A 10507-nucleotide genomic window follows, 5' to 3' on the forward strand; every position below is an offset into this window, starting at 1 on the left:
ACTTCCTTATCAAAATGTTGTTGTGTCTTTCAGCTTTTCCCGGTTAGGGGTCGCCACAGCAGAACTCCGGTCCGCTAATGATTGGTAGTTGATTTTTACATGCCGAGTTACCAGCCCTGCCGCACAACCTTCAACGAAGGTATGCCCATTCACGCATGTCTCCACGCAGAAGACGCTCTAGCTGAGAATCGAACTGGACAGCATCTTACTGTGAGGCGACAATGCTACCGCAGCACAAAATAAACAAATCACGAAACTGTTGCACGAGGCACTTTGAATTCATAATGAAAAAAAAACAACTTGGATCCCTTGAAATAAAATTCATTCATAAAAGGCCTTACAGAAAACAGTTGTTTCCCCAATATGGGAGTATGCTAGAGTACTTATAAAATAGGTATATTAGGTAGTCAACATATGTATTAATGTGACAGTTGTAAATATACATTACACTCTGCAAGATATGAGGAGTGTGTGTGTGTGTGTGTGTGTGTGTGTGTGTGTGTGTGTGTGTGTGTGTGTGTGTGTGTGTGTGTGTGTGTGTGTGTGTGTGTGTGTTTGCATGTGCATATGTGAGACAGCAATTTACAATTATGACAAGGATGTGACATTATGGTGCTCTGTTTTAATGGTGGACAGCATAGGACTGAGAGATTTACTTTTCTGAAATGTGTTTATCAGTATGATAAGCTGCAAACTGTCAATAATCAATAGCAGGCTAGATTGTGATTTTCAACTTAAGTGAACTGCTTTATTCCATGCAGTCATGCTATGCTTGGAAGTTTCAAATTATTGTCTTCTACACATCCAAGGGAATAATTTGGTCTCAGAATATAGTATAAATAGAATCTGCATTGTACCCTGCACAAAATGGTATGTAACCATATTATTCTGATTTTATATATATATATATATATATATATATATATATATATATATATATATATATATATATATTAATATAGATAGCAGTAACCAAACTGGATCCATCACACTTGAGTATTTTATATTGGGTATGTTTATAGAAGGACTCTCTATGTAATTTAGAAAGTATCCCCCCCAGGGGTCAAAAAATCAGTGCAATATGGGTGATTGTTTATTTTAGGACATGCCATCAGACTTAGCTCAGGTATGGGCTGGGAGGTGCCAACTTGACTGATATCCTGATGGGGCTGTCAGTTAAGTATTTAAGAAGTTTTTTTTTTTTTTTTTTTAAGAAAAGCTTAAAAACAAATGTTTAAAAAACTGAAACTCCTAACGCTTGTCACTTCTGACATGTCAGTGAAAGACAGCCACATGTTTAGCAAGGGAGGCTGCTGCTCTGCATACCCCTACTGTACACAGTTTTAAGTGCCTTGCAGTTCTTTTTGGGGGGTCCAGGGCTATAAGCCCCCGGATAGATGTTCCAATTTTTTTTTGTTTTAATTTTATTTTTCAATAACAACATAATTCACATGAACATTAATTTCTTGAAAATAGGAGTTCTGACATTATAAGGTTACTCACGTCACACTGGTGATGGCGTTTGCTACTGCACATCCCAGTGTGTCCTAATATAAACAATCACCACAATAGGAATCATTGAAAGAGTCTGGAAGAATTTGTAAAGAGTGATAGGATCAAAAAGGGAAACATTACAAAAGAACTGAGAGAGTTTAGAGAAAATCTGAATACAGAATCATCACTGAGAGGCCATCAAGAAGAAAGCATCATGGACAACATCATGAGAGCCGTAGGTCAAGCAGCCCCTGCAAGTATGGCAACTGCACGGCTCCAAAAAGACCTAATAGCAATACAAAACAAGGGAGCCAGCAGACTGTAGCATATAATATTTATTCAAAGCAGTTAACTGAAGAAGGCTCTGTAAATTTTACAGTCAAAACCAGTCTGTTTTGTCTCTTTTTTTATTTTTAAACAATGCTTTTGAGCTAGTTTTGAATAAATATTGTATGCTACAGTCTGTTGGCTCCCTTGTTTTGTATCAACATCATGAGAGCCACAACAAATATCCAGAGAGAGAGAGAGAAACCATAATAATAATAATAATAATAATAATAATTTGAGAAACTGGTTCTCACCACTATGATGCATATTATAGGTAGTCTCTATATGTACGTATGCAGCATTTATTTATTTATTTATTATAATATTTTTGTCTTATAATAACCCTTCAGCCAGGAAATGGAAGTCCATGCATATCATACAGTGTTTGTGTAATGTAAAAGATTAAATGATGTCATTGCTTTACTGTTAGTAAATCATTTCTAAATTTATACATATTATCTGGCTATGGCATTCCTCTTTGAGTTGTGCTGAAATTACACCAAAGTAGTGCTCTTAAAGAGAAGACCCATTAAAAATGATACCAGGAGTAGTATTTAGTATTTCAGGGTGATATTGGTGAGTCTGGTTAGGCAGTCTGTGTTTGAAGTTTAGCATTTTTGCAAACAGATGTTGATATTTAGGTATTTGATAATGAGGCTGTTGTTTTTGTGTAGCGTACAGTAAAAATAAAAGCAGAACATCAAAAAATTTGGCACTGTAGTGCGACTTTTTATACATTTAGTTGTGAGCACTTTAAGAAACCAGGGACGATATTCTTTGTGATTGTAACTGAAGATTTGCTGTAGAGTATGACATGATACCTGATACTGTGCATACACAGAAACATAAAATAGTGTTAACCTTATTTTGAGTGTACGTAGAAAGTAAAATTTGCACAGTGTGTTGAAAAATGGGCTTTTCAGAAAGTTGAGTTGGAAAAAATGATGTTATTTAAATGTAAGGCTTGTAGAATGCTAAAAATAAATCAACAGAGGTAAAATAGTGTTTTTTGCTGTATGTAATTTGCCTGATTTTTGATTCTGAGAATCAGATATAACAAATAGAATAAAAAAGCACAGTTGGTTGAACTGGCTGCTTGTTCTTTAATGCCTGGAGGCTATGCAATTTATTACCCAAACTGGACAACATTTGCCAGATTAAGCTTGTTTGTGTCTTTCGGCTTTTCCCGGTTAGGGGTTGCCACAGCAGAACTCTGGTCTGCTAATGATTGGTACTGGATTTTTACGTACCGGGTTACCAGCCCTGATGCACAACCTTCAACGAAGGCACATCCCATTTACATATACCTCCACACAGAAGACGCTCTAGCTGAGAATCAAACGGGACAATGTCTTGCTATGAGGCGACAACGCTACCGCAGCACCACCACCGCAGTTCTATTTGCCAGATTAAGCAATATATACAAATTAATGATGTAGCTCCTGCAACAGATTAAGGTCAAAGGGGGCCCGAGAAATCAAATCACATGACCACTTGTGATCAAATAAGTGTTTAGTGTGATTCATGTATGATCAGTCTTATGACCACTGAACAAGCTTATTATCTGATCCCATGAAAACATGCTAATTGTTATTATGTAACTTATTCAGCAAACTTACAGGTTGATAAGCATAACACATTTATACAATGGACATATGCACTTCATAGGTAAGTACTAGGCAAGTAGTCTACATACCATTGAAAGCCTAGGCAGTAAACCATATTCCAAACTGTCCTCCAACCTTAAGGAGGTGCCTCCCAGTCTTGTGACAGTGTCTCCATGTTTGCAAAAGACAAAAAAAAAAAGAGAGAAACATTTCACCTCCAGACGAGTTGGACGAGATAATGATCTGGAATTCCTCCATGTCCAACATAACTTTAAGAAGATCCCTTATCACATCATGGCTAGTTATAGGACCCATTGTATGTCCCCCTTAGCCCATAGCTCCTACCTAACTGGTATGGAATCCCTCAGAATTAAGCCAAACACCATTCTCTTAGAGACTTCAGCTACCCTTCAATTAACTGGGAGACAGATACATCCTATAACATGTCTGCAAGAGGCTTCTGGACATAATGAATACAAACTCTGTGAACTAGTTAGTCTGAATACCAACCAGGAGCAAGAAAATCCTGGACTTGGTCCTTTACAGTATGGGACAGGTCTGCTTCCTACCAATTGTAACTCCCTCCCTGGAAAAATTGAACTGCAAATCAGTCACATTCTCCCTAAAACTGAAGGGACAAACATATTCTCCCTAAAACTGAAGGCACGGACATTCTCCTGTACTTCAGTATTCAGAGATTATGCCTAATGACCCCACTGCTTATGCAGAATCCTTTGCTGCCAAATTCTATGCACATGTCAATAGCTGTACTATATAGCTGCATCTGTTCCCTACCAAAGTAAATACAGCTCTAAATTTGAAATTAAACCCCTATGGTGGAACCCAAATATAAACAGGCACTATGACAAAAAAAAAAAAAAAAACTCATTGCACGTTAAAATAAATGCATCTCTCAAGATGCAAAAAAAGCTCAATATAAACTTAGCTTGGTAGTCTGGACCCAGATCAATCGACCAAGCCAGATATGAAGTAAAAATAGCCAGTTAGGCAAATGACAATCATAAAGCCTTATTTAATTATGGTAGAAACCTTAGAGACAATGCCCAGTAGTGCACAGAGCTACTAAATGATATCACATGCATGAAGCCAGATGTCATAGCCAATCTGCTAGCAGATAAATTTAACTCTGACTTCACCCCTGTCTCCCCTCCTACATTCTCAGATGTCTACACCCCACCCTCACATTTTCAACAAACAAGTTCTCAAAGCACTGTCTAAGGCCAAAAACTCTGCTTCTATTGAACTGGATAATATACAGGGTGCTTAATGGCCTGCCTGAAACAGACCTGTCAGACCCCCCTACAGAAGTTATTTAATGTCAGCCTCCAAACAGGTTTTGTGCTGGTTGAAGTGAGGACAGCAACTGTCAACCACTTGTACAAATGTGGGGCATCAATGAACCCGGGGAAATTATAGACCCATAATTTTGGCCAGCCTCATCTATAAGGCTGTGGAAAAGATCATTATGGAATCAATAAATAAGGATATAGGTAACCTATAAACTGGACCTAAGCCTGTTTGGATTTGCCAATAGCAGATACTGCCTTATTAACCTAGTTAACGTCTTTGAGAAGGTTATTGATGCAATGGGTGACAGCAAATCAGTACACAATGTATATCTAGACCTCACAAAGACATTCAACACCATCCCACACTCATGTATCATAGATAAAGCATCCCAGCTCAATGGTAATCCCTATGTAATTTATTGAATGACAAATTTGTTTACAAATAGAATCCAGGAAATTAGGGTGGTTGCAGTACCCCCCCAAAAATCCTGTTGCTAGTGGTGTACCCCAGGGCTCAGTCCTTGGGCTATTCTTCTTTGGCATTTACTTCTTGGAGATCAACGCTACTGGTAAGGGTTTATGCTAATCATGTTTGCAGATGTCTATAAACTTGGTGCCATCATAAGTTCCTCAGAGGACACCAAGATCCTCCAAGAAGGCCTTTCCCAAACCAATATCTGGTGTCAAAGCCATGGAATAAAACTAAATGCCAAGAAATGTAGAATAGTATCCTTTGACAAGCAAGATGCCCTTGATAACTGTGACATTGACAACAATGACATGAAAAGTGATTCAGTAATTTGGGATTTGGGAACCTGTTTTGAAATAAACTGTCCTTTGATCACCATATATCCACTATTCTAAGAAATTCCTTTTTTATTGCACAGCTTGTTACTAAGGTATGGTATCTAGGCCCAAGGGTGTGGTCATTCATCTGTATGTTGCACTCATTTGGCTGATCGTTGAGTATCATGCCCCTTTAAGTATGTATCTGTCTAAACATATGACACAACGTGAACACATGTAGCACTTTCTTACTAAAAAAATGAAGGGCTTAAATCATAAATGCCATGCAGACTATCTCAAAGCCTTGGCCATCTTCTCAGTGTCATATAGGCTACTGTGAGGAGATCTCTGTCTTGTGTACAGAACCTTAACAGACTGTATCCTGTCAGACCTTCTGTGCATTCACAAGTCCAGTGGGGTCATAAATACCCACTCAAGAGATCTAAATCTCTTGCAACATAAATGAACATGCTGGAAAGATAAATATGTATCACAGAAAATATCATTTCTTTGGAATTGCCGTCCTCTCCACATAAAGAAGAGTACTTCTCTTAATACTGTTCAGCTATATTCTGGACAAGTGGATGAATAACCACAAACTCACCTGTGGTTTAGCACCCTTGTCCTTCATGGATACGGACAACATGTAAATGTTCTGCTTGTCTCTGGGTTATTCATACTTAAATTGGCATTGTCAGTGATGCAACGGTTAATACATTCACCTTTGGTGCAGAAAACTGTTGGTTTTATTTCCACATGCGGTAAATGGATTACTGACTCTGCAGTGCAGCATAAGTGAGGTGCTGTACTTCTAAGTGTGTCATCCTTCAGGTGAGAGGTTAAAATGTGACCCCATCTGCATAAGATGGTTTAGCTCAGGTGAATATGAAAGATCCCATGGCACTTATTGAAAAGAGCGGTGTTTTTTATTTTGTGAATTCACATATATCTATATTGATCATTTGCATATTTACATTATTTGCAAATATTTACGTCTCCATACATTTACTTTACATTTTCAAGTATTTCCCCCACTCTTTTAGCCATTACTGAAACAGTATCTCTTTCAGCATCTTTGCTAAAGTCCATCTCCCACTGTATTTAATTTCATTGAATCTTTCATTCCATATTGCCCATGCACTATAAAAAATAATTCCGTCCATCTTCTTTACTTCTTCTTCTTGTCTTCATGCTCCATAATAACCATATTTTGTCATGTCCATGATTAACAGTTCATATTTTAAATACTTTTTAACCATATCATGTTTACATATTTCTACCTATAATTTCTTAATTCTGTCACATTTCAAAGAAACATGTTCTACAGTTTTTAATTCTCCACACTTATTACAAGTTCTATCTTGTTTTCTCTTATACTGTATATTAGCTTTTACAGGCAGTTTGCATATGGATAATCTCCACAAAAAATCATTACATTCCTTTATTTTTTTTGTAATTTTCATATCTACTTAATATAGTTTTTTCTTATTCATTTCAAGGTATTTCCTTGGGTCAGCAAAATAAAAGTTTTTCATTACATTAATATACCGTTCCTTCCTGTTCTTTTATATTACATTCTTTTTTTTTCCATAATAACATTTTATTCTGATATTCTTTTATTTTGTCATTATTAATACTTTTACTTCTCTTCTTAACTTCCATTCCTTCCCATACAGCTTTACATTTATAATGCATTATCATTTCTATCAAATTTCTTTCTTCCTTCGTAATACTTTTTAATGCTTTGTATAAACTTAATGATGCTGCACACGCAATAGGATTAATTCAATCTATACCCCCTTGGTCTTCTTTCATATATACTGTTCCTCTTTTAACCCGGTTCAGTCTAGAACCCCAAATAAATGAAAATGTTAACATCATTAGTTCTTTTTCATATTTTACAGGTATCATATAAACATTAGCTATATATGATATTTTACCTAATATCATAGTATTGATTACATGTGCCTTCTTTCTGTATGAAACCTATATGTTTTGGAAGATATAAACATGTCCTTTATTTCTTTCATCACTTTGTCCCATTGTTCCTGTTTATATTAATTTTTCCCAAATTATAATCCTAACACATCTATATAATTGTCATTATATCCAGCACCTCCTATTTCCCCATTAAAACCAAACCCTTTACTTTTTTCTTTATTTATAATTAATCCAATTCTTTCAGGAACCAACAAAACTGATGAACATACACGGAAATAGTCAATCTCTGTAGTATCAGGACAATCCAAAAACAGGCATAAGTATATTCCAAAGCGTAAAACTTTTATTCAAGGCACAAAACAAACGGATAAGCGCTTTCACATACACAATGTATGCTTCTTCAGATCCAATTTCTTATGCTTTAGCCACTCATTTAAATATTCAATGTTTATTGAATCAATTAAAATAATTATATTAAATATATCAAATAAAGCAATTAACTAATTAAACCAGTGGAGTCAATTAAAGTATAAATTTTCAAAAGTAAGTAGTCAAGTTGAGATAAAATACGATGGTTTCATTAAATGCTGGTTAAAGCTATAGTGCTATAAATAACTAAAACATTTACTAATAGTTATGCTATGAATAAATGACTTAAAATACATGAATTAAAAGGTGTTTGTATATTAAAAAATATGCATCAACAATTAATAATACTAGTATATTCATATAATATAATTCAATACTACTATGACCATACATAGATAGGTAAATAAATAAGAAAAAGAAATAAAATAAATAAAAAAGAAAAGCGTTTTTTCACCTACTCTGCCCACGCATGTGGAATGTTTCCTGAAAGTTTGTGAACAGAATATTTATAAATATTTCTTTAATGGACACAAGAAATGTTGTTATTTTAACTTGAGCAATAAGGAATACATTTCATTGAGGTCATTACGCAGTGATCCCACACTTAATTTTAAACCAGCAGATAAGGGGGGTGGGATTGTAATATTTAACGCAGAAGAATATGACCAACTTATGCTCATGATGTTAAGCAATAAACAGACTTATTTAGAAATATCAAAAGAGACTCTCGACAAGATTTGCAGAGAGATAGCTGATAACCTTTATGATATGCTAATGTGTCAACAGATAGACAAAGATCTATATGACTATTTTAGTAGAGAACATTCCAGAATACCGATAATTAAAGGCCTACCTAAAATCCACAAAAATATAGAACCCCCACCCATGAGACCTATAGTTTCAGGAGAATTTTGGGCTACTGAAAATATATCCACTTTTCTTGAAAAAACATTGAGACCACTAGTAAATGATATTCCAACTATTCCTAAAGATACTTATACACTCTTGGAACATATAGAACAATTGAAAGAACCCTTATCAAAGGATACGCATCTATTGATCACTCTGGACGTTTGCAATTTATTTACCTGCATTCCAAATGAGTATGGAATTCAGGCCATAAGGGAACTTATTTCACCCAGAGGGAAGTTCAGTAAAAACAAACAGATACTTATTTGTCAATTACTCGACATTGTTCTATCGAACAATGTCTTTTTATATGGGCAAACAATCTATCACCAAAAATGGGGTGTCGCTATGGGAACCCCATGCGCCAATACATACGCGAACCTTGTAGTCTTTCAATGGGAACAAACATTTTTATTTAATCATCCACTGTTTGAAAAAGTCACACTATACAAAAGATTCGTGGATGATATACTTATTGTTTGGAGAGGTACCCAAGAAGAATTCAAAATTTTTCTACATTATCTTGGCAATACAACTACCTTCTTAACCTTCACTATGGAAGCTTCTAATGACACAGTTAGCTTCTTAGATGTGAATTTAAGTATTAAAGAAGGCAATTTAGTCTCGAGTCTTTATAGAAAAACTTGCTGGAAAAATACTCTATTAGATTTTGATAGCATGCATCCACGGCATGTGTTTCCAGCTATTATTAAAAGCCAGCTTATGAGAATAAATAGATTATGTAGGGAACAGGAAGTGAAATTTAAAGAGGTAGAAAAAATGGTAAAATTGTTCCAGGAGAGAGGCTACAATAGTAAGATGGTGGAATCAATTAGAGAAGAAATCTTTACACCAGTTCCCTCTGAGATATTTAATAAGAATCTTAATAAAAATATTAAGAAATATAATGTTAAAACTGCAGGCAAGGAAAACATTGCGAAAGATTCTATAATAGTAAGATACATCATGACTTATACTAATGGTAGTCAACTTATAAAACATATTATCCAGAGTAACTGGAAAATCTTAACTATAGATGGAAAAACTGCTAGAATTGTAGGTACTTATCCTAAATTTACTTACAGGAATAGTAAAAATCTAAAACAACTACTATGCTCAAATTCTAGATCAAACGTCAACTTTGATAAGAAAGAAAATGTGAGACTAGGAACCTACCCATGTGGACATTGTAGCATGTGCACACATATTACTAATGAACAGGATTTTATGCATCCAATGTTAAATTATACATTCGTTCCTAACTTTGAGGCAACGTGTGAAACAGAAAATCTTATATACCTAGCTACCTGTGGCATGTGTCCAGCATTCTATGTAGGACTAACAAAGAGGAAATTAAGAAATAGGGTATATAACCATATTTATGATATAAGGCGCAATAATGAACAGAACGCCTTAGCAAAACACACTATAGAATGTAATGGCCACTACTTTAAATTTCGAGTTGTAGAAAGAGTATGTGGCAATAGGAGAGAAAGAGATAATATGAATTTATTAGAAACTAGAGAGTTACACTGGATTTTTAAACTTAGAGCACATCAATATCCAGGCATCAACCAATATGTATCCATCAAACCAGTACTTAGAAATAGGAGATGATTTTTGCACCAAAACAAGCTATATATATTATTTATTTTATCATATTCATATTTATTTATTTATCCACACGTCTGTACACATTAATGTATTTATATTATATTGATATATATATATATATATATATATATATACTTATATTTATATTAT

This window comes from Protopterus annectens, chromosome 6.part0 (assembly GCF_019279795.1).
Source record: "Protopterus annectens isolate FY-2018-M chromosome 6.part0, PAN1.0, whole genome shotgun sequence".
NCBI lineage: Eukaryota > Metazoa > Chordata > Ceratodontiformes > Protopteridae > Protopterus > Protopterus annectens.